Source organism: Sus scrofa, chromosome 2 (assembly GCF_054392235.1).
Source record: "Sus scrofa isolate SSC_HxYL_T2T_F1_AM1 chromosome 2, Sscrofa_HxYL_maternal_Yorkshire_Landrace_v2.0, whole genome shotgun sequence".
Classification (NCBI taxonomy): Eukaryota; Metazoa; Chordata; class Mammalia; order Artiodactyla; family Suidae; genus Sus; species Sus scrofa.
In genome coordinates, this window is record NC_139384.1 from 31,701,936 (window position 1) to 31,718,261 (window position 16,326).

Consider the following 16,326-nt stretch of genomic DNA (forward strand, 5'->3'; position numbering starts at 1 on the left):
TAAGGAAGCACTGTTTTGCTTTCAGTTGATTATCACTTCCTAGCATTTGGTATCATTTTTGACAAAAGTCCACTTGGACAGAATTCACTGCTAGGGTGTTAGATTAATGCAAATCACCCCCCCCCCATTCCTTATCACTGTCTGAGCCTTTCTGAATATTATTTTGTAGATGGCTCTCTCTCATCTCCAGCTATGTCCCCCCACCTGGTATCAGTGCCTTTCACTGGGGAAGGAGTTGGGGTTGGGGTTGGGGGGAAACACACAAGCCCACTAGGCAGATTGTGTGCTCCAGTTATGGCAAACTTTTGGACTAAATAGATGCCACCTTGGGCTGAGTCCTGAACTGTCCTTGCCTTGGAGAGACAGGTCTGGTTCCAGCCAACCTGCCAGTGGGACATATTTACAGAGATAAAGGCACCTCTGTGGAATAGAAACTCCTCTGATCAGAGTGTGTTCCCTCCCTCCCAAATAAACCCTCAGTTCTCTGCCAGCAGAGATCTCAGCTGGTTATAGAGCCAAAAGAGAAGAGTGGATGTATCTGGGATTATGGTTATCCCCAGGTTTACTGACTTTTATGGGAATGTAAGGGTGAAACCCTTAATCCAGTTTGCAAGAACCATCAAATGAATCTACTTACCTTTTGCACAAAGAAGTCTTAGCTGGCTGGGGTCACTATCCAACCAGGATAATCAGTTCATTTCTTTTTTCTTTTTTTTTTTTTTTGTCTTTTTGTCTTTTTGTCTTTTTTGTTGTTGTTGTTTGTTGTTGTTGTTATTGTTGCTATTTCTTGGGCCGCTCCCGCGGCATATGGAGGTTCCCAGGCTAGGGGTTGAATCGGAGCTGTAGCCACCGGCCTACGCCAGAGCCACAGCAACGCGGGATCCGAGCCGCGTCTGCAACCTACACCACAGCTCACGGCAACGCCGGATCGTTAACCCACTGAGCAAGGGCAGGGACCGAACCCGCAACCTCATGGTTCCTAGTCGGATTCGTTAACCACTGCGCCACGACGGGAACGCCTCAGTTCATTTCTATTGCACATGAAGGTGTTTGGCCAAGTACATCCTTGACATTGATATTGGTCTGAATTTGTGCCCTTTGAACCCATCTTTGACACCTGAATCTCATTGGATTTAACCAGGAGATGCATTATGTTAGCTGCCCCTCACTGAGGTTCTAACTTCCCCAGGCCATGCTAATATTAACAATATGAAGGCTTCCGTTTGCAAATTGTTGGGATTAGGTGGAGATTTTTGTTTTTCATTAGAGCCCTGCCAAGGATTATTGTGAACTTTAAGAGTTATTGTTACAGCCTAGGCCTTTATGGAATTTAAAAAGGTTCAGCCCAAAAGATGGTCATGAAGTAGCTGATGAAAAATGTTTGTTTACCAGCGAATCGTAGGTGAACTGCCAATTTATTTCTCTAATTTGTTGGAAGTCAAAATTGGCTGGGGGCAGGGAAAAGACTACATTTTGAATTCATAGGCTATTTACCAGTGTCTGTTCTGCCTCTCCTTCCATCCTAGTGTACCTGGGCTAATTTTGTTCTCTGATTTAAATCGCAATCTAGCTGCTCTGGCATCTCAATTTAAGGGAAGATTGGACGTTGTTTTTCAAAGGGAATTGCAAGTGTTTTACTCTTGTCTGAAAACAGATTGTGGCTTCTTTCCCAAGGAGAAGCTTAGAAATTACATATAAATCTCAGGGTTTCATTCTTAGCAAAATGTTTTCAACCTTCTTGTCCACACATTAGTATAAATGAATAAAACACAGAAAAAGCCGGAAAACACCCTGACAGACAGTGTGCGAATATTTCTGATCTGTTTCCTGAGCCTTCCCTCCTACTGAACACATTTTGTTTACTCTGTGGCTTCTAATTGCTTTATTGCAGATTTTGTAGGCAGCATGACAGTTTGGGGCTAAATGTATGAAAGAGCTTTTGATTGGGACCAAAGTTAACATTCATCTGTAAGGAACTGGAAAGTAGCTTTATAAATAACAATTTATTTTAAAATTATCTGATAAGGACAGGCATTTTTCAGATATTTTTTATTTGGCTCTGATGTACTTTTCTTCCAAGAGCTCAAGTACAAATTTCAAAAATACTCACTCCAGAGGCTCCTCTGTTACTCCTTACTGTCAGTCTTCTGATCAACATTTTGCAAAGGACCCATGTTTTGGGAATACCATCATTAGCCTTATACAGTATTAAAAGCTGTGGCTCTTCAAAGCAAATTTGAGTGGGACCCAGGCCTGGCGGCTTGCAATTGAAAGTACTTCATTGACCTGTGCCTCACAGGGCAACGCCCAGATCCTGAGATTAAAAAGGCAGGTTGATGATCATGTCATCCTTAATGATCTCATATTCTCTTGTTCCTGAACCATGTCTGGAGCTGTGCATAATCCTAGATATGATAAATATTGATTGATTGCTGATGAGATTTGCATTTGGTTTCCAGGAACCAAGCAAAAAAAAATTTAGCATTTTTTTTGTTTTGGTCTCTAGCCTTATGAGTCTTCCCAGATCCAGGAATCCCTTTCCAGGGCTTTAGAAACCTGCATTCAGTTTCTAATCTTATCTTCTGAGGTTAAGCTAGCATGATTCTTTTGTTCTCCACAAAAGAATTAATTCAAATTCAGGGTCTTGCAGTAGGAAGGATATTTATAAGACACCCAACTTCCTCCCACTAACAATCACGATAGAGGGGAGCATGCCGCTTGTCCACTAGTAACAATAGGGCCCACTCTCCCCCCACCGTTAGAGTTTTTAAATGTTTGGGTGGTTAGAAACTTGTTCCTTATACTGATAAGCAAAAATCTCAACATAAGGAAACCCAGAATTTGTTTCTAGAGGAGATGATAATGAAGCCACAGTTCAGCTCACTGGTGTCAGGATTTCCTTTTCTACATAATACGTCTTCAAATATGCTGACATTTAATGACAATTACCTACTATTGCTTGGGCATTTATTAGGTGCCAGCTTCTTCTCGAAGAGCTTCACATGCAACATGGCATTTAATCTTCACAACATGGTGGCATTCTCACTTTAAAGATAAGAAAATAGGTGCTAGGGGATGTTAAATACTTGCCCAAAACATCACCTTATTTATCTAAACAAATCTAATCAAAGTAGCTAATAACCAGGTCAGCCTGGTTTTGAAACCAAGATAGCTGATTCTAAACCCTCTGCACTTAACTACTCTGCTCTATTGCGGCCCTGTGTTTACTCATTTTTAATTTTAACCGACATTTCTAAAAGGAAGTTGAGGTCTCTTCAAATAAAGTTGCACATAAAATAGTATAATTAAGAACCAAAAGAGAAAGGTAAACCATGTTGGAGTCCTTCACAATTTGGAAACAGCAATCCAGGCTCCCTAAACTTGAATTTTCTAAGCGACATTTCGAGTTTCTTAAACTTGCTATCCAATGGGAAGAAGGTGGGCTGCTAGACTGGTGAGCTCTTTGTGGACAGTGGCCTCATCTTGTCACTGTGTGTTTGCAGTTCCTAACCAAGCACCCTAAGCAAGGACTGAAGGAGTGGGCTGGAGAAGATGAAGCTGAACGCACAGGCAGCTGTTGCTGAAGTAGGCTCCTTCCCAGCAGATGTTGCGTCAAGTTGGATGGCAGTTGTGACTTGGGAACCCAAGGCAAAATGGGGATGGGGGAGGAGAAGAGGTATCATAAGAGAATATTTCTCTTTCTTACCTGTACTCTACTCTAAGCTATTTTGCATTTTTGGTATGTATCCCTGTAAATCACCTTGAATCTCTTTTAGAATGAGGCAGGGTATAAGCAAATGCTGATACAATTAAACAGACACACGTACAGGCACATAAAATATTAGATTGACCTGTTCAGTGAAGTCCTTTGTTGTCTGAGAAGAGTTTCATAATCAGGAAGAGGCTAATGATTATGCCACATTCACATAACAGGTGGTGAGGCAAGAGCAAGATGGTCAGCAGGGTGGGTTTCTGCATACTTACTGTGGAGCCATCCCTGCAGGTCTCACCACCATCATCCCAGGTACTGCGATTTGTAGGCCTTTACCGTGCTGGAACTTGAGAGTTCCTCATAAGACTGAATGCGGTACCTCAAAGCCATGCAAAAATAAGAGAAGTGTTCTTGCCTTATTTATTTATTTTGTCTCTTTTTAGGGCCGCACCCACAGCACATGGAGGTTCCCAGGCCAGGGGTCTAATCAGAGCTACAGCTGCTGGCCTACACCACAGCCACAGCAATGCAAGATCTGAGTCACGTCTGCGACTTATACCACAGCTCATGTCAATGCCAGATCCTTAACCCGCTGAGCGAGGCCAGGGATCAAACCCGCAACCTCATGGTTCCTAGTCGGATTCGTTTCCGCTGCGCCACGACGGAAACTCCTGTTCTTGCCTTATTTATTGCAAAAAGTTCTACTTCTCTTCACACAGCTGGAGACTGTATTTTTTTTTTTTTTAACAATTGCATACGTCACACTGTTTTTCGTATTAACCTTGTAGTCAATTAACCCTCCTGGTTCTCATCAGAGAGTCCCCTCCCTTTATTTGTGCAGGTGACATTTTACATCTATATTCAGGACTTTACAGTAATTATTCCCATTTTATAGATGGAGAAGTAGGTTCTGGAAAGCTAAGTAAGTCTTTCCTCTCTCCAACTCCTACCTTTTCTCTCCCTTCAAGGTACCCTCTTCAGTTTTTACTCGTTTGTTCCTAATCCTCAGAGTTTTACCTCTTTCTACGGGCTAGTTGAATCCATTGTGTTCTTGACCAGATGATACCATAGGGTTAGAGGGGATTTTCACAGTGTTTTTTCTGGGTGGGGAGTTATTTGCAAAATATGATAAACAACTCATTGGGTGTCTCCTGCACGATCCTGATGCTGAGATGGTTGCCTTCTGTCATCTTCGGGGTCTCCAACCCAGGAGAAGGGGAGAAGGAGGAAGAAACGCTACACAGTTTGATCAGAACCCAGTGGCCTAGTCGTCACGGGGTACCCTTGACACACTCTTGCTTTTTTGTCCCCAGAGGTTTGAGGGGGAGCTTGGTAGGCCTGTGCCACTGGCCTGCGTTGGCTACCCATCTCTAATTACCAGCCATGCCTGCCATGTCCAGGGTGCCAGTCAAGGGGTAGGGTCTTGTGGTGGTTCAGACAAAGGTTTATGACTGGAGGTCACAGTGCACATCACTTATTTTCCATCAGGACAGAAGCTTGGTTTACAGGTAGCCCTCTCCCCCAGAGTCAGGCTGGATGAGTCCTGCTCAACACAAGACTTTCTCAGGTATCAGCATTTTGTTTATGAAAAAGGAAATGTTGGGAGGTAAGGAAAAGCCTGATGAAAGAGCATCTTTCTTGGGACAGGTCACGCAAGGAAGAAATCCTTTTCTCCCTCTCTTATAAGCTCTTCTAGACCAGAGCTGCTGCTCCTTGGCTGAGGTGACTGGGGTAACAGGAAAGTCTTGACTTGAAAAACGGGGGTAGTAGCCCTTTTTTCTAACATCTGTGTTCTTCTCAGCCCTCTCCAGGGGCCATTGAGATGCAAAGACAAATTTTGGTTCAGTTCTCCAGAACTTTCACTACTTGTGATTCTCATTCATTCTTTTTAGTATTCATTCATTCATCAAATATATGTTGCAGGCCTTCTAGGATGAGGGCATACTGTAAAAAAGGCAGTGACAGCAGTGGGCCCTGTCCAAGTGGCGATGCCCTTCTTAAGTGAAGCCCCCGTCTCTTAGGACATCTTGTGGCCCACCATGAGGGAGGGTATCAGCAATCCACATACTATGTTCTAGTAGTGCTTTTCTCTCTCAATTTTGATAATAACAACAACAAAAAAAGCCTAAATAGAAGTTCTAGTGCTTCCTTCCTGCCTCTCCAGACTTCTCATCATTGGATCATCCTGGAAACTCCTTGAGGCACATCCCACACTTTGGAGATCACAGGTTTGGAGGACAGCAAGATTATGTGGGGATACTGAAAGCAAGCAAAGCAAAGCACCATTTAAAAAAATGGGGGGGGGGGTTTCCGTCGTGGCTCAGTGGTTAATGAATCCGACTAGGAACCATGAGGTTGCAGGTTCAATCCCAGGCCTCGCTCAGTGGGTTAAGGATCCGGCGTTGCCTTGAGCTGTGGTGTAGATCGCAGGTGCGGCTCGGATCCCGTGTTGCTGTGGTTCTGGCGTAGGCTGGCGGCTACAGCTCCGATTCGACCCCTAGCCTGGGAACCTCCCATATGCCACGGATGCAGCCCTAGAAAAGACAAAAATAAAATAAAGTAAAATAAAATAAAAAATAGAGGGGTAGGAAAAGTGACTGATTCTCTTACTGTGCAGTCTGTGAAGTGTTTACTTCTTTCATTTGTTCATTCAGTGAACAATGCCTTGAGCAATTCCTGCCAGGTGCTCAACTGTACACTGGGGAGGAAGGAGATAATTCACTTAGTCCCTGCCCCTGGGGAGCTCCCAGCTTAATGAGGAAGACTGAAATGCAAATGAGAAATTGCCAAATGGTATGTAGAGAGAAGGTAGGACAAAATGTTCAGAGGCCCTCACTTTCTGCATGTTGTTGTCACTTTCTTAAATGGCTCTACTCTGACCAGTGCTTTTAATCGCAACTCCCCCTGTGTACAGCCCCTCCCGCACCCCTCACTTCCACTCTCCTTAGCCTTCTCCATCTCTTTCTGTGCCACTTATCAGCGTGTAACATTCTGTGTAGTTTGCTTATTTATTATATTTTCACTCTCTGTCTCCCACCACAAGAATGTTATGTCAGCTTTCCATATTGGTCTGTTTGCTCATTAATCTGTCCCAACTCCAGGAATAGTTTGTTGGCAGAAAGAATGAAAGAGGTGACCATCAATCTCTGATTATTCAAGGTTGTAGTCAGAGAGGTGGGAATGATTAGGGAGGATGTAACAAAGAAGATGATGTTTGGTGTTCCCGTCGTGGCGCAGCAAAAATAAATCCGACTAGGAACCATAAGGTTGTGGGTTCGATCCCTGCAGTGTTGCTGTGGGCTGAGGTGTAGGTTGCAGACGTGGCTCAGATCTGGTGTTGCTGTGGCTCTGGTGGAGGCTGGTGGCTACAGCTCTGATTAGACCCCAGCCTGGGAAGCTCCATATGCCTCGGGTGCGGCCCTAAAAGGACAAAAGACAAAAAAAAAAAAAAAAAAAAAAAGAGGAGAAAAAGAAGATGATGTTAGACTTGGGTTGTACATGGTGAATTGAGATTTGAAGGGGAACAGGCATGCTATGCAGCAGGAACTGCATATGCAAAGGCAAAGAGGGAAAGAAGGAGCCCCGTGTGTTAGCAAAATATAAATGGTTCAGCGCAGTGGAACTTAGGGTACATGGTGGAGAAGAATGGAAGGTGACTCTAGTAAATTGAGGAAGGTTATGAAGGTTCTCATATACTTTGTTTAACTGGGGAATTGCAGACAGCAACAGTGCCTGAATAATTGAAAGAGAGAACTTGATAAACTTGTATAACATATAGAAAATCTTACTTCCTCTTTTTTCAAGCCTGTTGTCCTTGTCCAAAGCATGGCTGTTGAAGAAGGGAGTCCTACTGGATGTCCCCGGGCTTTGGATGAGGTCTGGGAGAAGTAACTGAAAATCCAGGTTAGGAAACATGTTTTCATTTTGTCACATGGCACAGTGCCCAATACAGAGTAGTTATTCAGTACAGAAATAAATGAAAGAATGAACTTGCTGAGAGCAGTGTCTGGATGACCCCAAAGTAAAAAGAATAACACTTAATTGGTATCCAGTTCTGACCCAGTTGGAATTAATTTTTACTGATACGAATGCCCCTAGGTGTGTTTGCTGATATTCTCTGTGACTTCTTTCTGGTATTGCAATTTTGTGATAAAGTGGTTCCATCACTTAGAAATTGCATGGCCTTAAATAAGTTGTTTAGCCTAAGTCTCGCTTTCCTAATGTAAGGATGTCAGTACTTACTGTCAAGGATCATTTGAGAATTAAATGATAGTTCAGAGTTTCACGCAGTTCTTGGAACTCAGTAAGAATTCAGTAATGGTTGACCAACTTTTACATTAATGAGAAGGAATGAGGTATTTGGATCAGCCTTGGTCAGCCTGTGTAGGGTTGGGAAACACAGATGTTTTCATTTGCTTTAGATAAAATCAGAGTAGAGTGAATATAGCCCATTCTACTACTCAGTTGATAAACTTTTCCTTTGTGCCAAACAGTATTAATGGAAATATCAACCCAGGAGTAGAATTAGAGAAAAGGTGTGGTTTTCCCGTGACCCATAATGACCAGATATACCATGTACTGCTTTTCTCTCACATGCTGACACTTTGGGGTTAGGTCTAATAAAGAGAGCTGATTAAGCTGGGATGGTAACAAGGTCAAGGTTGTAGGTTTGATGCGTGAAGCCAACCAAGTAGTATGATACAGGGAAATGAAATGATGCAGGGTGAAGAGGAAGAAAGGTGTCTCCTCACTCCTGGAAATTTCCTTGAGATTTATGTCCTATTGGTGGTTCATTAATCTCAGCTAATTTTTTAATTTCTTTTCTTTTAGGGCTGAAGGTGTGGCATATGGATGTTCCTGGGATAGAGGTCGAATCAGAGCTGTAGCCGTCGGCCACAGCCACAGCCATAGCAACGTAGGATCCAAGCTGTATCTGCAAACTACACCACAGCTCACGGCAACATCGGATCCTTAACCGACTGAGTGAGGCCAGGAATCTAATCTGCATCCTCACGGATCCTAGTTGGGTTTGTTATCGCTGAGCCATGATGAGAACTCCCTCAGCTAAATTTTTGAATCCTGATGATGTGTCAGTCCTTCTGCTAAGTGCTTTCCACCCATCATCTTACTGATTGTTTGTAACAGCAATGTAGGTATTCTTTCCCCCAACATTTGTTCATTTATGAAGCTTAGTGAAGTGAAGACTCTTGCCCAGGTTCACTTGGAGAGCAAGTGGTGGAACTGGGTCCTGAATCTTCTCTTTTTTCCACTCTGAGTTCTTGACCTCCAAGCTATGCATTTTTGCTCCAAAGTGGTTGTACTTTTTAAATGAAGGATAGCCGTTTTCTTAACAATGATTAAGACAATTTGAATTCCTGCTGGACACAAGATGTGTGTTTTTCTTAGTATCCAATGTCTAAGGAAATGAAATGCTAATGAAATCATTCATGAAGGCGACTGTGACAACCATTCATCAAATCAAATGAGTTCAGTACTAGACTGTTCTCTTGCTTCCCTGTTTGTTCATTCCTATGAGCCTTCAGAAAGCTACATGTACTCATGTAAATACTGACTTCACAGCGAGGGTAGGAAGAAGTTAACATATTTAAGTAGTTAATTTTACTCACTCTTCTGTAATGTTTTGCCTGGAAGTTCGCATACAATATGCATAATTTGTGTGTCATAGAGCTAAAATGACTTCTCAAGTTTCTAGTTTCAGGTAGATATATTTAATGATAAAAAATAAATTATAAGAAAATCAATGAGGAGTTCCCCCTGGTGATACAACCAGATCAGCCATATCTTTGGAACGCTGGGATGCAGATTTGATCCTTGGCCGGGCATTGCCACAGCTGCAGTATAGGTAGCAACTGTGGCTCAGATCTGATCCTTGGTCTGGGAACTCCATATGCCATGGGGTGCCCTCCCCCCAAAAATCAATGAGATGATTATTTGAGTCATAGTGAGATATAAGATATCCAAAGTGTTAGATTACTCTAGTTAAAATACTTCCTGGAACATAAATCAAACATTTTAGGAAATGGCATTAATTCATGTGTTAGATTCAATATTAGATTCATTCAAAATAATGTTTTGGCCAATTAATACTTTGTGATTCAAAAAGCCCCATATTTCTGATATTCCTAAAAGTCCTGGATATAAGCCTGAGCTGTAAATAGGCTTGATTCTTTCATGGTCATTGAGCTTCATGCTATTTTCTGGCTCTTGCCTGGCTCCAACCCTGACTGGGTATTATCTACATGTTGGCCTTTGGTCTCACAAGGGACCTGATAAAATAGGATGAATTGCTTATGCAAATTTATCACCACTTCCAAAAAAAAGAGCACCTCCTGCTCTAACACATACCATTTGTTGTTAAATTCAGCACTGTTCTTAAATTGACAGAAAATCTTAAAATTTACAGTGTGCTAGAATTTAGCTTTGTTTACTTAAACATTATTCAGCCTAAGTGTAAAACACACTGCTGGGGCCCTTTAAATTTTTTTTTGTTTAATTTTTAATTCAACTATAAAGACGATTCAAGTGAGAAACTTCAGAGCATTGATTTTGTTCTTTGAGTCATTGCACTGTAATTAGCTGAGTTGCGTTTTAAATGCAGCACGAGAACATCTTCCTTGTCTGTTTATGTCAGAAAAAAATGGCTAATGAGTACTTATCAAAAAGATGAACATTTTTTCATTAGATTAAGTAAAATCAAAACAGATTTATAATGTACTATTATGTTTCAGCTTGGAATAAATTGAGTAAAATGGCTAATATCTTCACAGCTTCCTGAGAATTTCTTTGCTTGGCAGGATCCTCCTCCCCCACACATTTAGACTTCAGGAAAGTCCCCATTTGTGGTGACTTTCTCTGTGAAGTCAAGACACCTTCCCGAAGGATTTAGAATGCCCTTAATATTGTTTGTAAAATCCGAATATCTGTGAAGCAGTTATCAAAATTGATTTCCTTTGGGTCAGGCCAGTGTGCTTGCTGCTTAATGTTACAGTCCTTTAAAGTTGTTTTAAGAAATGACTTCACTCCACTTTCCCTGAGTGGTCCGTCAGAATGCCAACTGGTACTCAGTATCATGCAGAGCCCTATTCTATTTTGAGATACTCCTGTGTGTTCAAGTGGATGAATATTAGCCTGTATGTTACCAAGAGGTACAAACGATGAAGGTTGATTCCTTAGGAAAGTTTAATGGAAGGATGTGTACGTTGAGAACCTTCTCTTTTTAAATGTCACTTGGATGCCAGTTAATTTTCAGGTCATCAGAGATTCTAAGTAATTTCTTGCTCTTCTACTATGTGAGAGTCAAAGTCCATCTTCATCAGTGCTGCTTGGGGCCGTATGATTATGTGGATAAAGAAGAATCTTGACTCCTTCAGGTCTTTTGAATTTGCATTAGGGTGAATGGACAAGAGATACATTCCTTGTATATAAGAAAATGAAAAATAAACTGTCTTGGACACTATAGAGACTTAGCATAATCATTTAATTTCTGTTCACATTGCACACTTTGGGGGACAAACTTTTAATTGAAATATAACACATTTACAGATGAAAAAAGCTTGGTAAGAATTTCAGCAAAGTAATACACTTTTAGAAATGCCACCAAGACCAAGGTGTGACCATTACCAACCCTACAAAAGCCTTATTTATGTGCCTTCCTTATCATTATCCCCCACCCCAAAATAACCATCATTCCGATTCCTGTCATTGTGGATTACTTCAAATGTTTTGGAACTTTATATACATGGAGTCAAACTGCAGTTACTCTTTTGTGCCAGGCTTCTTTCCCTCAAAATTGTGTCTGAGATTTATTACTGTGATTGTGTGTAGCAGAAAGTCGTTTAATCAAGGTTGTATAGTGCTCTGTTATATGAATATATCACTTTTTGTTTATTCATTCTACTCTTGATGAATATGTGCGTGGTTTCCAGTTTGGGGCTGTTATGAACAGTGCTACTATGGATGTTCCTGTGTATTGTTTTTGCGGACATATGTCTACATTTTTATGGGCGATATGCTCTGGAGTAGAACTGCTAGGTCATAAGATATGCAGTTAGTTGTACCGTTTTAGTAGATACTGTGGAATAGTTTGCTAAATTCTACCTACCAGTTTACATTTTTATCAGTAGAATATTAAAGTTCTATTTGTGGAGTTCCTGTCGTGGCTCAGCAGTTAACGAATCAGACTAGCATCCATGAGGATGCAGGTTCAATCCCTGGCCTCGCTCAGTGGGTTAAGGATCTGGTGTTGCCATGAGCTGTGGTGTAGGCCACAGACGGGGCTCAGATCCTGTGTTGCTGTGGCTGTGGCCAGCAGCTACAGCTCCAATTGGACCCCTAGCCTGGGAAACTCCATATACCGAGGGTGCAGCCCTAAAAAGAAAAAAAAAAAGTTCTATTTGCTTCATCCTCATCAACAAAATTAAATTTAAGTCATTATGAGGGGTTTAAAAGTGAAACATCTGTGGTTTTAATTTACATTTCCTTGATGGCTAATGATATTTAGCACCTTTTATTATACTTATTGGCCAATCGGATAGCCTCTTTCTTTATGTGCCTATTCAAGTCTTTAACTTATTTTTCTTTTGATTTGTCTGTTTTTTTTCCTCATTTGTTGTAAGCATTCTCTATATATCTTGGATATTAGTTCTTTTTGAATATATGTATTGCATAAGTTCCTAATTTTAAAGAAGTTGTTTATCAATCTTTTCTTCTATAACAAGTGATTTTTTTATCCTGTATTAGATTATTTTGCCTGCCCCAATGTTAAAAATATAGCATATATTACTATAATTTTCAGCATTTCTTGCACATTTTTGCCTAGTTTTATTCCTAGGTATCTGGTGTTTTTGATGCTAGGTATTTGTAGCATATATTATGCTAATACAAATTGTATTGTTTTAAATTTTCATTTTCTTTCTTTTTTTTTTAGTCTTTTGTCTTTTTAGGACCGCCCCTGTGGCATATGGAAGTTCCCAAGCTAGGGGTCTAATCGGAGCTGTAGCTGCTAGGCTACACCACAGCCACAGCAACGTGGGATCCAAGCCATGCCTGTGACCTACACCACGGCTCATGGCAACGCCAGATCCCTAACCCACTGAGCGAGGCCAGGGATCAAACCCGCAACCTCATGTTTCCTAGTTGGATTCGTTTCTGCTGCTCCATGATGGGAACTTCAGAAGATAATAACTTTTTATTCTAATAACGATGTTGAAATTCTATTATGCAAACAATGATGGCCTTTCTGAAGCTTTAAGAAGCTTTATTAATGACTGGAGTTCAGTTAAGAGTAATGTACCAATGTCAGTTTGTTAGTTTTATAAATATGCTGTGGTAGTGCAAGATGCTGACAACAAGGAAAGCTGGGAAAAGGATGTATGAGAACTCTGTGCTATCTTTGCAACTTTCCTGTATATCTAAAATTATTGCAAAATCAAGTTTATTTTAAAAAATAGGAAGCCATTTTTAGCCATTTAAAAATAACAGTATAGGATGTCTAATAGTGAATTAACTATTTTTATTTGGTACTTACCCTGGATGTCCTGGTCTGTTACACTTAGTAATACAAAGATAGTAGCCAAGTAATCCAAAAATAACCAAAAATACTCCAGCAGCAATTAACTCCATAAATTTTCATTTTCCAATTGTTTAGTGTTAGTATCTAGAAATACAATTTTAAGTATGATTTTTTAAAAGACTTTGCTAAATTTACTTTTCAATTCTTAGTAGTTTATTTGTAGATTATTTTGAATATTTTAGGTTTATACTCATCTGTGAGCAATGGTAATTTTTTTTCTTAAAATTAAAAAAAAAAATAGGAGTTCCAATTGTGGCTCAGCAGGTTAGGGATCCAATGTTGTCTCTGTGAGGATGTGGGTTCTATCCCTGGCTTTGCTCAGTGGGTTAAGGATCCAGTGTTGCTCTAAGCTGCAGGGTAGGTTGCAGATGTGGCTTGGATCTGATATTGCTGTTGCTGTGGCCTGGGCCCCAGCTATAGCTCCAGTTTGACCCCTGGCATCCAGGAACTTCCATATGGTGCAGGTATGGCTGTAAAATAAAAGGGTTTTTTTTTGTCTTTTTGCCTTTTCTAGGGCTGTTCCCACGGCATATGGAGGCTCCCAGGCTAGGGGTCTAATCGGAGCTGTAGCCGCCAGCCTATGCCAGACCACAGCAACTTGGGATCCGAGCCGCTTCTGCAACCTACACCACAGCTCATGGCAACGCCAGATCCTTAACCCACTGAGCAAGGGCAGGGATCGAACCCGCAACCTCATGGTTCCTAGTCGGATTCGTTAACCACTGCGCCACAACGAGAACTCCAAAATAAACGGTTTTTTAAAAAAAATTAATTTAAATTTCTTTTTTTTTGGATCATAGTGCAATGTTTAATAGAGGTGATTGCAGGCATTCTGATTTCATTCCCAATTTCAGTGGAAGAGCTTTCACACTTTTACCATTAATACATTTGCTATAGATTTTTAAAAACATATCCTTTATTGGTTAAGTCAATTCCTTCTAATCCTACTTTGTTAGGAATTTTTTTTATTTGGCCACACCTGCAGCATGTGGAAGTTCCTGGATCAGGTATCAAACCACACCACAGTGGCAACCTGAGCCACTGCAGTGACAGCACCGGTTTCCCCATTGAGAGGCACATGAGAACTCCTGTTAGGATTTTTAAACATCATGAATGGACATTGAATTTCATGAAATGCTTTTACTATATAACTTCTTATTTATTTAGTTAATAGGGATAAATTGCATTGATGGATTTTCAAATGTTAAATCAGTTTAGTATTAGTATTATAAATTAAGTTGTGGAGATCTATCCTTTTTATATATCATAAGCTTTAATCCACTAATATTTTAATTTGACTTTGCTAAATTTGCATCTGTGTTCATAAGAAAGATTGGCTTATACTTTTCCTTTCTTGTAGTAATTTTTCTTTATTGATAAGTTTGGTATCAAGGTTGACAGGCATCATGCAGTGTGTTCAGAAGTGACTTCATTTTATCTGTTCTTCAGAATAATTTGTATAAGAAGGTGTTAGTTCATGAAATGTTTAAAGAATTTACTGATGAAGGTATTTGGGCCTGAAGTAGTGTTTTTTTTTTTTTTTTTTGGACAAAGTTTTAATTACTGATTCACATTTTAATTTTAATGTGTCTACATTTTAATGTGGATATAGGACTGTTTGAATTTTCTATTTCATCTTGTGTCAATTTTGGTAAGTTAGTATTTTTAAAAATGAATTTGTCCATTTCATCTAAATTATCAAGTTTATTGGTCTAAAGTTACTTATAACATCTTATCTATTTAATGCATGTGAGATCTATAATGATGTCCCTTTTTCATTTCCTGTATTGATAATTTGTCCCCTCTCTTTCTCTTTACAGTCTTACTGAGGATTTGCATTTTATTTCTTTTATTTTCTCAAAGAACAAACTTCTGGCTTGATTGTATTTTCTGTTGCAGGGATTGAAAAAATATGGATTATGGGTCAAATCTAACCCATCACTTGTTTTTGTAAATATAGTTTTATTGAAACAGATATAGCCATTCATTTATGTATTGTCTATGCCTCCTTTTACATTACTATAGCCAAGTTGAGTAGTTGTGACATATTTATGGCTCACAAAATTTAAAATAGTCACCATTTGTCCCTTTACAGAAAAAAGTTTACTTTCTTCTCTATTATTTTTTTTATCTATTTTATTGATTTTTGTCCTTATCTTCGTTAATGCTCTCCTATACTCTGGGTATAATTTGCTTTTCTTTTTCAAGTGTATTGAGATGGATCTTTATCCATTTTCATCCTTAGATTTTTCATTTAACTATTGTATTTTTTCTAGGTACAGATTATCTATATCCCACAAGTTTTTATGACATGTTTTTATTATCATTCTTTTTTTATTTCTGTTGTGATTTCTTATTTAAAATTTTTAATCGATTTTCAGGAATTTGGGGATTTTTACAATTACATTTTTGTTGTAGCTATTGTCTTTTTAATGAATTACACTGTGGTCAGAGAACATACTCTGATTTTAATTCTTTATAATTTGTTGACACTTGTTTTATGGCCCAGTATATGTTTTATTTAGGTAACTTCTATATGTACCTGAAAATAATGTCTATTCTACAATTGATGGGTCCTGTGTTAAATTTTTAATCATGTTATTTTATTTTTATTTAAAAATTTTTTTTTGGTCTTTTTTAGGGCTGCCCCCACAACATATGGAAGTTCCCAGGCTGGGGGTCTAATTGTAGCTGTAGCTGCAGGCCTATTTCACAGCAATGCCAGGTCCAAGACACATCTTTGACCTGCACCATGGTTCATGGCAATGACAGATCTTTAACACACTGAGCAAGGCCAGGGATCAAACCCACATTCCTCATGGATACTGGTGGGATTTGTTATTGCTGATCCACAATGAGAACTCCTAATCATGTTTTAATTTTCTATAGAGTAATTTATTTTCTGCTTCTTTGAGCTATTGAGAGAAGTGTGTTAGAGCTGTGTACTGTAATTGGGGATTTGTTTGTTACTCCTTTGGCTTTGTTTGTTTTTACTGTATTTGAGGCAGTGTTGTGAGATATT

The 16,326-nt window shown here is 39.7% G+C and overlaps 1 protein-coding gene across 39 annotated transcripts in view; it reads left to right on the top strand.

Annotated features, from left to right (window-relative positions):
- Positions 1–16,326, top strand: part of LOC100737821 (uncharacterized) — a 333,963-nt gene that overhangs the window by 68,598 nt on the left and 249,039 nt on the right. The window lies entirely within an intron of this gene.